Source organism: Procambarus clarkii, chromosome 26 (assembly GCF_040958095.1).
Source record: "Procambarus clarkii isolate CNS0578487 chromosome 26, FALCON_Pclarkii_2.0, whole genome shotgun sequence".
Taxonomy (NCBI): domain Eukaryota; kingdom Metazoa; phylum Arthropoda; class Malacostraca; order Decapoda; family Cambaridae; genus Procambarus; species Procambarus clarkii.
In genome coordinates this window covers 9,094,371-9,104,849 of record NC_091175.1, presented here as the reverse complement: position 1 = coordinate 9,104,849, position 10,479 = coordinate 9,094,371, and the positions used below count along the sequence as shown (strand labels likewise).

Genomic DNA, 10,479 nt, shown 5'->3' with positions numbered 1-10,479 from the left:
TAAATTTCAATGATAGTATAAATGCACATGAATACAATCAATTTTCCAAGCAAGCCATCTCAATGAGTAGAACTTCTCAATGAGTAGAAGCGTCTTAGTGAGTATAAGTTGTGAGTGAAACCATCTTAATAAGAAACATCTTAGTGAATAACATCTTTATGAGTAAATTAGTCTTTGAGGGTAAAGCACACAGTATTGAAGAAAGAATCTTAATGAACAAAGCACCTGAATGAGTAAAGCATCTTAGTGTGTCAAGTGGTTCATTAACCCTTCAAAGTGGAGAAGTGTTCATTGAATTTGTTGAATTCAGACCGAGGTGAACATGAGAGGCGACTCATCAAAGCATCTGACGAGCCAATTGAAGCCTCTTGGCCCCTCCTCCATCCCCCCATTCATCAAGTGGAATCTGGGACAGATCTGACGGGTCAATTGCTATATTCAACACCCCTCCCCCCCCCCCCACATATTCTCCTGTCTGCAGCATCTCCTGTCCTTGTAATATCAAACTGCATCCCTCCTCCTCTTGCAGGAGGATGCTGTTGACATGTAGGTGTCAATAGGTGTCAATAGGGGGCCCCCCAGACTAACGACTCATCGTGTCAACTCTGTCAAACACCGGCCTCCCCCTCCCCCCCCATATCCTGGTCGTGACAAGGGTGTCAATTAGTCACTCACTCGAACCTCTTTGACGGGTTCATCGACCGGTTGTCACTCAAGGTGAGTGACACGCCGGAACGTGGCGAGGGAGGAGATGGTAGTTCTCTCTCTACACACACACACTTAGATGTTCCTAATTCGTAATACCACTTGACAATTAGCGTTTGGTAATGTTCCTTTTGAGGCCCTTCCAATTGGTCAATTGTTATTGCTGTTCCTTGGATATTCACTTAAATATTTAAGGTCAATGGTGACTTGTCTTGGGTTTAGGTTATTAGTGGTGTTAACAAGGGAGGGTTTGTGGATTATTTTGTTAGGAAGTGGAAATATATATTTTTTTAAGAGAATGGGGCTAATTGTGAGTTGAACCTGTTGCAAGATGTTGCAACGTGTGTGTGATATTGTCCTTGTATGATGTTGTGTGTGTGTGTGTGTGTGTGTGTGTATGTGTTGGTGTATGTATGGGTGTTTTGTGTGTGTGTGTGTGTGTGTGTAATTACCTATGTGTAGTTACAGGATGAGGGCTACGCTCGTGGTGTCCCGCTCGTGTGTATGTGTGTGTGTGTGTGTGTGTGTGTGTGTGTGTGTGTGTGTGTGTGTGTGTGTGTGTGTGTGTGTGTGTGTGTGTATGTATGAGTGTTGTGTGTGTGTGTTTGTGTGTGTCTGTGTATGTGAGAAACAAAACCGAATGCAGACGATATAATACAGAAAAAAACAGCTGGGGAAAAAATTCGACAACCGTCGATTAAAAACCTGATATATACCAAATATAAACTAATATAAGCAAACTAATGAACCTCGACCTTGCAGCCAAAAATATTAAACGTGCTATATAACGAAATTCATTATTAACCTTATAGCATCCGCAGTTTCCCCTCTAGCTGTCTAAACTCTCCGTTATCGTCAGGACGTTGTTATATATGGAACGAATTGGTAACGAAATTTACCATTAAAATATTTTTTCTCGACCATTAAAATACACCAACAGTTTCGTTGTTCAGACTTCTTAGATGTGTATTGTGTAAATAAATGACAGGTAACGCTGAGCAATATGTTAACGGATGCGTTATTTAATATATATATATATATATATATATATATATATATATATATATATATATATATATATATATATATATTGTTCCTTCAAGACATCTGGACATTCTTAAAAAAAAATGTTACGTAGTATATGTGATAGATACATAATAACCCCTGTAATATGCTCATTGCATTCAGCTATGCGATCAATTAATTTGTCCCACAATAAAACAAATGTATATCGCGGATATTGTTTATCAAACACGAGTGTTTACGTTAAAACAAACACCAAAACGTTGCAAACTGCAAAACAATTCCACCTGCAATCCGTTTCTAAAGTTTTTTCCCTCCTATACACTCTCTCTTTTGACACCTCTTAATCTCTCTGCTTGCGGAAATTAAACCCCAATACTGACTGCAGAATTTCGCACAGTGAGCTGAATTCCCATTTGCCGTGACGGAAAATGTGAATTTGCAGGCGAGGGGAGGCAAATCTGAGCTCTCTGCTGAGATGCCTTAAAGAGGGGTAGTCAGGGGGTGGTAGTGGTGGTGGTGGGGAGGAAACGACCACAGTCCATTATGGTGGGTGGGAGGGGGGGATTGGGGGGAGAGGGGGTGGTAGTATAGTGACGTTGTGTGATGAATAAAGCCGACTGTCTGCTGTTTTATTCATTCAGTTGTCGCGAGCTTAGAGGCATTCATTCATGGAGGCGTGTGTGTGTGTGTGTGTGTGTGTGTGTGTGTGTGTGTGTGTGTGTGTGTGTGTGTGTGTGTGTGTGTGTGTAAAGGTGTGTATATATGACCAGGGTGCTGGTGTGTTTTCTTAGAGTGGAGATATAATGGTGGTGTTGGTAGTAGTAGTGCTGGTAGTTGTAGTGTTGGTAGTGGTGGTGCTGGTAGTTGCAGTCCCACCTCCCCCCTCCCCCCTCCCCCCCTCCCCCCTCCCCCACCCCTCTTTTCCCAACTAGGCCTCAGCTACTCCAGATGAAATATCCGCCCTTATATGCTATATACCAAAGAAAGTAGCACGAGCTTTAAACTACTCGTATAGTACCTGATCGTAACGAAACCTACAAGAGTTTAACCTTTAACCTAACCTATTATAGGCCTAAAGGAGCAAGCCTAGGCCTAATACACGCAATTTTAAGGCGTAATTTAGTTCATATTTGCACCGTGTAACGAAAGGTTAGGTTTGGCTATGGCCTTCTCTCTGGTCGTAACAGTAAATATATATATATATATTGTGTACATTTCTATAGTCGCTATATATTGTGTATGTGTCATCTATAGTCGCTATAGGTGCTTCCGTGTTTGGAAGGGCTCTAGATTGCCCCTTTTAAAGCTTCCTGTGTATCTGTCTATCAGCTTGTCTATCTTTTTTCTATCTCTATCTATCTGTCTCCTCTGTGTCTAGTGTATGTAGGTTTATCTGCCCGTCTCTCTCTCTGTACATATCTCCTTCTATTTCTCTTTCTCTCTCTGTCTTTCAAAATTCGTCTGTCTTACGCTGGTTCCGCCCGTTTTTCCCTTGTATCTCTCAAGATCTTTGACTCACCCCTTCCAATGTTTATTGACGTAGCTGCCCCCCCCCCCATTTCTTTCGTCAACCCCACCTCCCCGCCACCACCACACCATGACATGCTGCTGGTGTCTCTGCTCGTGTGTTCGTGTGTGATAACGAGGAAACCATTCGTAAATACGCATATATTTCAGGGCCACACACACACACACACACCATTCCCCCCCAGAAAAATTACCTGAATCCACACACACTGACCATGCCGATAAGGACTTCAATAACCGCTACTGATCCCGATAGGCAAATATTATTTGAGTTTACGCAAGTTTTTTCCCGACAAAAAATTATTTCATTTAAATCCGCCGGGGTATGTAAGCAAAAAATGTACGTCGTGAATTCAACTCATTAGTGCATGTAGCTGTTAAGTTGGATATATTACGTTTAACCAACGTATGTATGAGGCGAAATAATCTAAACTGTACAAAAAGGGTTATTAGTGTTTATGGGTTATTAGTGTTTATGGGTTATTATTCACAGGGTCAATATAAGTGCTGAGGTCATGGCTGAGTGGTCCTTAGTATATTTCATCTCTGTATATATATTTTTCCCTCTCTGTTTTATCTCTGTTAATATTCCTTATATTCGTATATGTTTCCTCTGTATATATTTCCTCTGTGCAAACCAGCCCATTTGAGGCAGTGGGTCGTTCGTGTGCTGCAGCGTGGAGTGGGGAATCTAAATGCGTTAAATTTTGCGACTCGCCCTCAGCCTAGGTTCGTTCAAGCTGCGGCCGACTCCAAAACTGCATTTATCAGTTTTGATGAATGCATTGCTTGTTCAAAATAGTTTTTTTCTCTCGTATATAGCTTAATATTATTATATAATAGCATGTGTTGAATAGTTAGGGGATATCTTAGGTAGTTATATACGTTCTGCTGGCAATTATTTGCTGTACGTGGGTGAAGCATTTAGAGAGAGAGAGAGAGAGAGAGAGAGAGAGAGAGAGAGAGAGAGAGAGAGAGAGAGAGAGAGAGAGAGAGAGAGAGAGAGAGAGAGAGAGGCGGGATTCGAACAGAGGTCGTGAACGAAGCACTGCTCGAGATAACATTACGCTCCTCATCAGCTGTTGAGTCGTGTAGTAAAGTGGTTTTTCATTCATAAACATTGGGCCGTTTAGCGGCTGGATTACCGAGCATTTGACCAATGTTTATGAGGATGGACTGGTTGTTACACGTCCTCAAACTATTGTATTGGAGGTTTCTGAACCTCGTGTATGGCCCTCGTAGCTCCAAGTTGTGGTTGATAAACAAATCTTCCTCAGTGTACTTAGTTGCACTTTCTTGTTCTGATATTTTGTTTCTCATAGTCCTTTCAAGACGACTGATAATTCAGTCTTCAATACCTTGCTACGGATCAGTATCAACATCTAGCAATCAACGATCAGACTCTGCTCAATCCTGCTTCAACTCGAAACTTTTCAATTTCTCTAATCCATACTCAACCATTTACCTGAAGCTAACACAATAAAATAAAAGGGACTCGGGGAAATAAATTACTGTTCCTTGATCCTAATTCAATCACCTTGGAGCTAAGATGGATTCGACTCCTCCACTGTTCTTACGCCAACACTTACGTCTCGTATTTTCTCAGTCGGTTTCTTTGTCTTCTGCTTAGTTCTTCAACTCACATTTGCAAATCCTTTTTTTTATGCAATGGTTGGGGGGGGACGTGTGATTGCACCTAATGCTTCTGTTCCTCTAGCAGTAAATAGGTATCCGGAAGTTAGGCAAACGCTCAGATGTTGCAAATATATTATATATATATATATATATATATATATATATATATATATATATATATATATATATATATATATATATATATATATAATTTTTTTTCAGTCTCGCTTGCCTTGTGTTGCTGCACTTCTCATTGTGTGTGTGTGTGTGTGTGTGTGTGTGTGTGTGTGTGTGTGTGTGTGTGTGTGTGTGTGTGTGTGTGTGTGTTTGTGTGTGTGTGTGCGTGTGTGTGTGTGTGCGTGTATGATGTACTCTCATATATGTGCAGATTGCATTTATAAAAGCGCTCGTACCAAATTAGCAATAACTAATTGCATTGCCGCCGCTTTCCTCCTCCCCCCGACCCGACCCGGGCCAGCAGCTGCTCGGCTGATTCACCTAATTTTCAAACAAATTCCCCAGCATGCAGCTGCGCCCCGCGCCCCCACACACACCCCCACTCCCCCACCTTTCTTTCCTTGCAGCTGCCCCCCCCCCGCTCTTCCCCTTCCCCCTTCCTCTTTCCCCCCCCCCCCGCATCCCTTACCCTTGCCACCCCTACACCCTCCCCAAAACGTTCCCTTCCTACACACATACCCACCGAGTGGAAACGTTTCAAGTCGTGTAATTTGCGTAATAACTCTCCCTCCTCCCCCCTTTCCCCCCCCCCTCAAACGTTCTGAACTGGCTTGCCCACATTACGCAGCGTTATCTTGGTTATCTTGAGGTTATCTTGAGATGATTTCGGGGCTTTTTAGTGTCCCCGCGGCCCGGTCCTCGACCAGGCCTCCACCCCCAGGAAGCAGCCCGTGACAGCTGACTAACACCCAGGTATCTATTTACTGCTAGGTAACAGGGGCATAGGGTGAAAGAAACTCTGCCCATTGTTTCTCGCCGGCGCCTGGGATCGAACCCGGTACCACAGGATTACAAGCCCAGCGTGCTGTCCGCTCGGCCGACCGGCTCCCTTAGCGTTCACTTAAACAGCCAACCAGGCGTTCTGAACGCCCCCAAAAAAACCAGGGGAAAGAGAAGGGAAAAAATGGTTAGCGTTCATTTTCTTTCTTGCTTCCCTACCTGCCCCACTCCTCTGTTGTGTGAGTTTGCAATGTTTGCAGTTGTTCATTTCCTGAAGAGTTTTCGGATTTATTCAAGGAACAAATATTTTTTTTAAGCTACAGTTGCATTGTTGTGTTATTTTGTTTTATTAAAGTGAGAACAGATGAAGAATGTAGTAAATAAACAGAATAATAGAGAAGGAAGAGAAGACTAGTGAGAACAAAAAATAATTGGGAGAAGGATAGTAGGGAAGAGGAAAGAATAAGGATAAGAGAAGAATAGGGAAGAATAGAAGAATATGGAGGAAAACAAAGATAAGGGAGTAGGATGAGAAGAATAGGGAACATGAGAAGAATAAGGAGGAGGAGGAGAAGAAAGAGAATTTAATTAAGAATGAGACAGGCTAGAAATGTAGGTAAAATTGAATTAAAAAACGTAAGAAAAAGAAGAAAGAAAATCTTGTCATGTAATTTGCTTCTGGTCAGCCTCACAGCTCTCCCATTCCGCTGTATTATACAGAATACAGTATGATATTATACGTAATACAACTGGCACACATAATACAACTGGTATGCATAATACATCTGGCACACATAATACAACTGGTATACATAATACATCTGGCACACATAATACAACTGGTATACATAATACATTTGGCATACATAATACAACTGGTATACATAATACAGCTGTAATACATAGCTCGGCGGTGCATCGATCCCCCGTGGCTGATTGGACTCTTGCACTCACAGCTTGTACTCTCACACACTCGACTCTCTCTCTCTCTATGTATGCACTCTGGATGACACACTCACCGTACTCTATGAATACACTCAGGAAGACTCACTCATCTTCCACTCAATATATACACACTTACTGGATGTTTATCAGAGAATCTATTCAGCAGGATGCATGTCTAGAGGCAAGAAAAGAAAATAAAGGAACTTATACCTAAGCACTTGGATAAGCCGGTATAGAGTAAAGGTCTCGCTATTTGCAAGGTCGGCGTTCGATTCCCGATGGGTCTAAGTGGATGGGCAGTGTCCTCATACCTCACCTTCTTCATCCCCTGCCCCATAATTGCCTTAGCGATTTTGCCTCATAATTTCAGGGAACTTTAGAGCACTCAAAGTAGAAGTTATTGTTTCTTATTGAATCAGTCGTGTGTATCACTTGGAAGTCAGACGCTCTGGGCTAGCCTCACCCATATTTGCAGGGGGAACAGTCTGGGGGACGGGACGGTCATGGGATGGTCGCAGTAGGCCAAAGGTAAATTTTTGAAAAAAAACGTGTAAAAAAGTAATATCAACGACTCTAGTTCATTTTTTATGGTTGCCTTTCATAGAGTCAAATGTGAAATGTGGCGCGTGATTAACGTAGAGTTACTAACATGAAACAAGACTGGAAACGGAAAAGAGAGGGGAAAATGACGAAACCGAGACCCGTGCATTTGATTCAGCGCGTCTTAAGAGGGGGGGTTGGGGGGGGGTGCAGGATGGCTACAGAGATAGTTACAGTTAGTGATATGGAAAAATTTACATAGGTTGATAGAGAAAATAGATGATCGGATAGAGAAAATAGGGAGACAGACAGAAACCTTGGCTATGCCGGGTACCCTTTTATATATATATATATATATATATATATATATATATATATATATATATATATATATATATATATATATATATATATATATATATATATATATCACATACATATATATATATATATCACATACATATATATATATATATATATATATATATATATATATATATATATGTATGTGAGTGTTCGTAATTTTATGTATAATAAAGCACTTATACCAGGTTACCAAACACTTAAATCTGGAGAAAAATACACGAATTGACGCACTAAAAAGAACATAGTAATTTACATATGATTTTAGGTTGATAAATGACTCTAATTGTGATTACAGTTTGTGTATTTAATAACGATTAAATGGTATAATAAGTACAAATATTTCTACTAATATTTATAAATAATAATATTTATTTTTACTAATATTTATATTTGATTAAAAAATAAATTTGGGCACAGACTAGAGAGAAAAAAAACTCCACCCTCAAAACCCGTTTAATGAAAGCAAGTTCTTTCAATCAATGTTTTAATCTATGTTTTAAATCTATTTACATCCGGGTGCTTGGCCGGGCTCAGTATCCGCTCGAAACAATGTACCTAATAAAATTTCAAGAGAAAAAAAAATCCACATTAAATCGGAACATTTTAATTATTTGTAAAAGAGAAAAGAGCTAAAATACGATTAACTTAAAAAAAAAGAGACAAAATTGTTAATATATAAAGAAATGCTTCCGTCCTCTTGCGGGGGAGAAAAACAACATATGTAGAAATGCAAAACAAGTGAGCCATTGGGATACATTCCTACGTTCTCCTCTTTTATGAGGAATAACGGGAGCAGCGGCAGGTAAATATCAATAAAAGAGAAATTACTGCTGGGCGGACCCTGCATGTGTATGTGGTCCGCTGCTAACTATCCCATCCCCTGGGGGAAGTGGGATAGGGGATGTGTGTGTGAGTCTATCCCCTCTATCCCCCCTAGAGGGGACTGTAGTGCTTTCAATTGTTCAATTGATCACTGAACTATATGTTTAACACATCTGTAACCCTGTCCATGGAGGACGAAAAGAGAATGAATATATATGTGTTGGTTAGCATTGTAAATGTGTGGCCACGTCTGTGGTAGACAAAACTCTCTCAGGTACGAGAGGTAAAACATTCAACGTGCTGGGATGAGGGGACGCAGCGGGGCTCTGCACCTGGGATGATTGGTACTGTCCCAAGCGCTGGGATGATTGGAAGCGCTGGGCAGGTCTGGGATGATGCCGTGTGTATATCAAGCTATGTATGGTCGTGTTTATGAGAGAGGGGAACGAGAGGTAATGTGGCAACGTATATATTTATATATATATATATATATATATATATATATATATATATATATATATATATATATATATATATATATATATATATATATATATATACACACGCACCCGTGTTCTGTATGTCAGTATACAAGTGTTGTGTATTTGGAAATGTGTCCTTTGGTACACACAGCAATGATTCTCTGTGGGACTACGGGAGAATTTTTATTTATTGTTTTGGTAGCAAAGAAAACGGAGCTCATTGGGGCTTATCCTTGTTCGACACTGCTCAGACGACCGAACCTGGTGTATCCAATGAGATTAGAGCTGTGACGTCACACGTCAACAAGCCCCCAGGTGATTGAGCCCAAGATTGTCACTTGGTTGCCCACCTACACGAAGCGAGGACGTGCAACCTCTATAGTCTTCTGTGCTCAATTTAGAGTCTCCGTCTATTTGAAGGCCAATTCAGAGGACCAAACGACAATTAGCAAGACACTCTCAGCTGAGATAAAGAATTCAGGGGACCAACTCTCATGAGGTACCTATTGACAATGAATTACCAAGGCAAAAGGAGATCTGAGAGTAGGCATGCTGTCTGTCTGTCTGTCATGTCTGTCTGTCGCTGAATACTGACATATCGACAGGAAAACTTCAGTGGCGTATCAAACGCCAATGAACATCTTCGTAGACATTATAACCACCAAGACACGTATCGTTCAGGACATTGTACAATTCCAGTACTGGACCAGTTCTAGAGCATGCAGCGCCCCTGTGTGATTCTCCACTTGAAAACCTCCGAAACCCAAAAGTAGAGAACTTTCAGGCTTTATTTAACACTGTCAACTAACCGAAAGGACTTTTTTTTACCAGGCTGAGAGAAAGTTAAAAAAATATTAAAAAAGTGAACGGTAAGAGGGGACATGATTACGACATATCAAATTTTTAGACACTGACTAAATAGACAGAGCTGAAATGTGATGACTGAAATCATTTCTTTATGGTAAGAGACCTGATCACGACATGCTAAGTATATATATATAGTTTCATGAGCAGATATAATTAATGGCAAGAATGTTAGTAGCCATTTATAATAATCGACCGTTGATGGAAAAGCGTGGCCCAGGAGCTAGAGCATTCCTTGCAAAGTACATATAGTAGATATACCAATATATATATATATATATATATATATATATATATATATATATATATATATATATATATATATATATATATATATATATATATATACGCCATGGTGATCAACAATATACAAGTACAACCTACTATGAAAAGTAACGGCGGCTCCCTAACATTCCCCGTTTTCTTTGCATCGGACTCAATAAGTTATAGGGACCAGGGGCCAGATTCACGAAGCAGTTACGCAAGTACTTATGAACGTGTACATCTTTCCTCAATCTTTGACGGCTTTGGTTACATTTATTAAACAGTTTACAAGCATGAAAACTTCCCAATCAACTGTTGTTATTGTTATAAACAGCCTCCTAGTGCT

General features: G+C 40.5%; 1 protein-coding gene across 1 annotated transcript in view; it reads left to right on the top strand.

The window, feature by feature from the left end:
* Positions 1 to 10,479, top strand: part of LOC123756619 (dipeptidase 1) — a 140,780-nt gene that overhangs the window by 24,259 nt on the left and 106,042 nt on the right. The gene's annotated exons all lie outside the window — the stretch shown is intronic.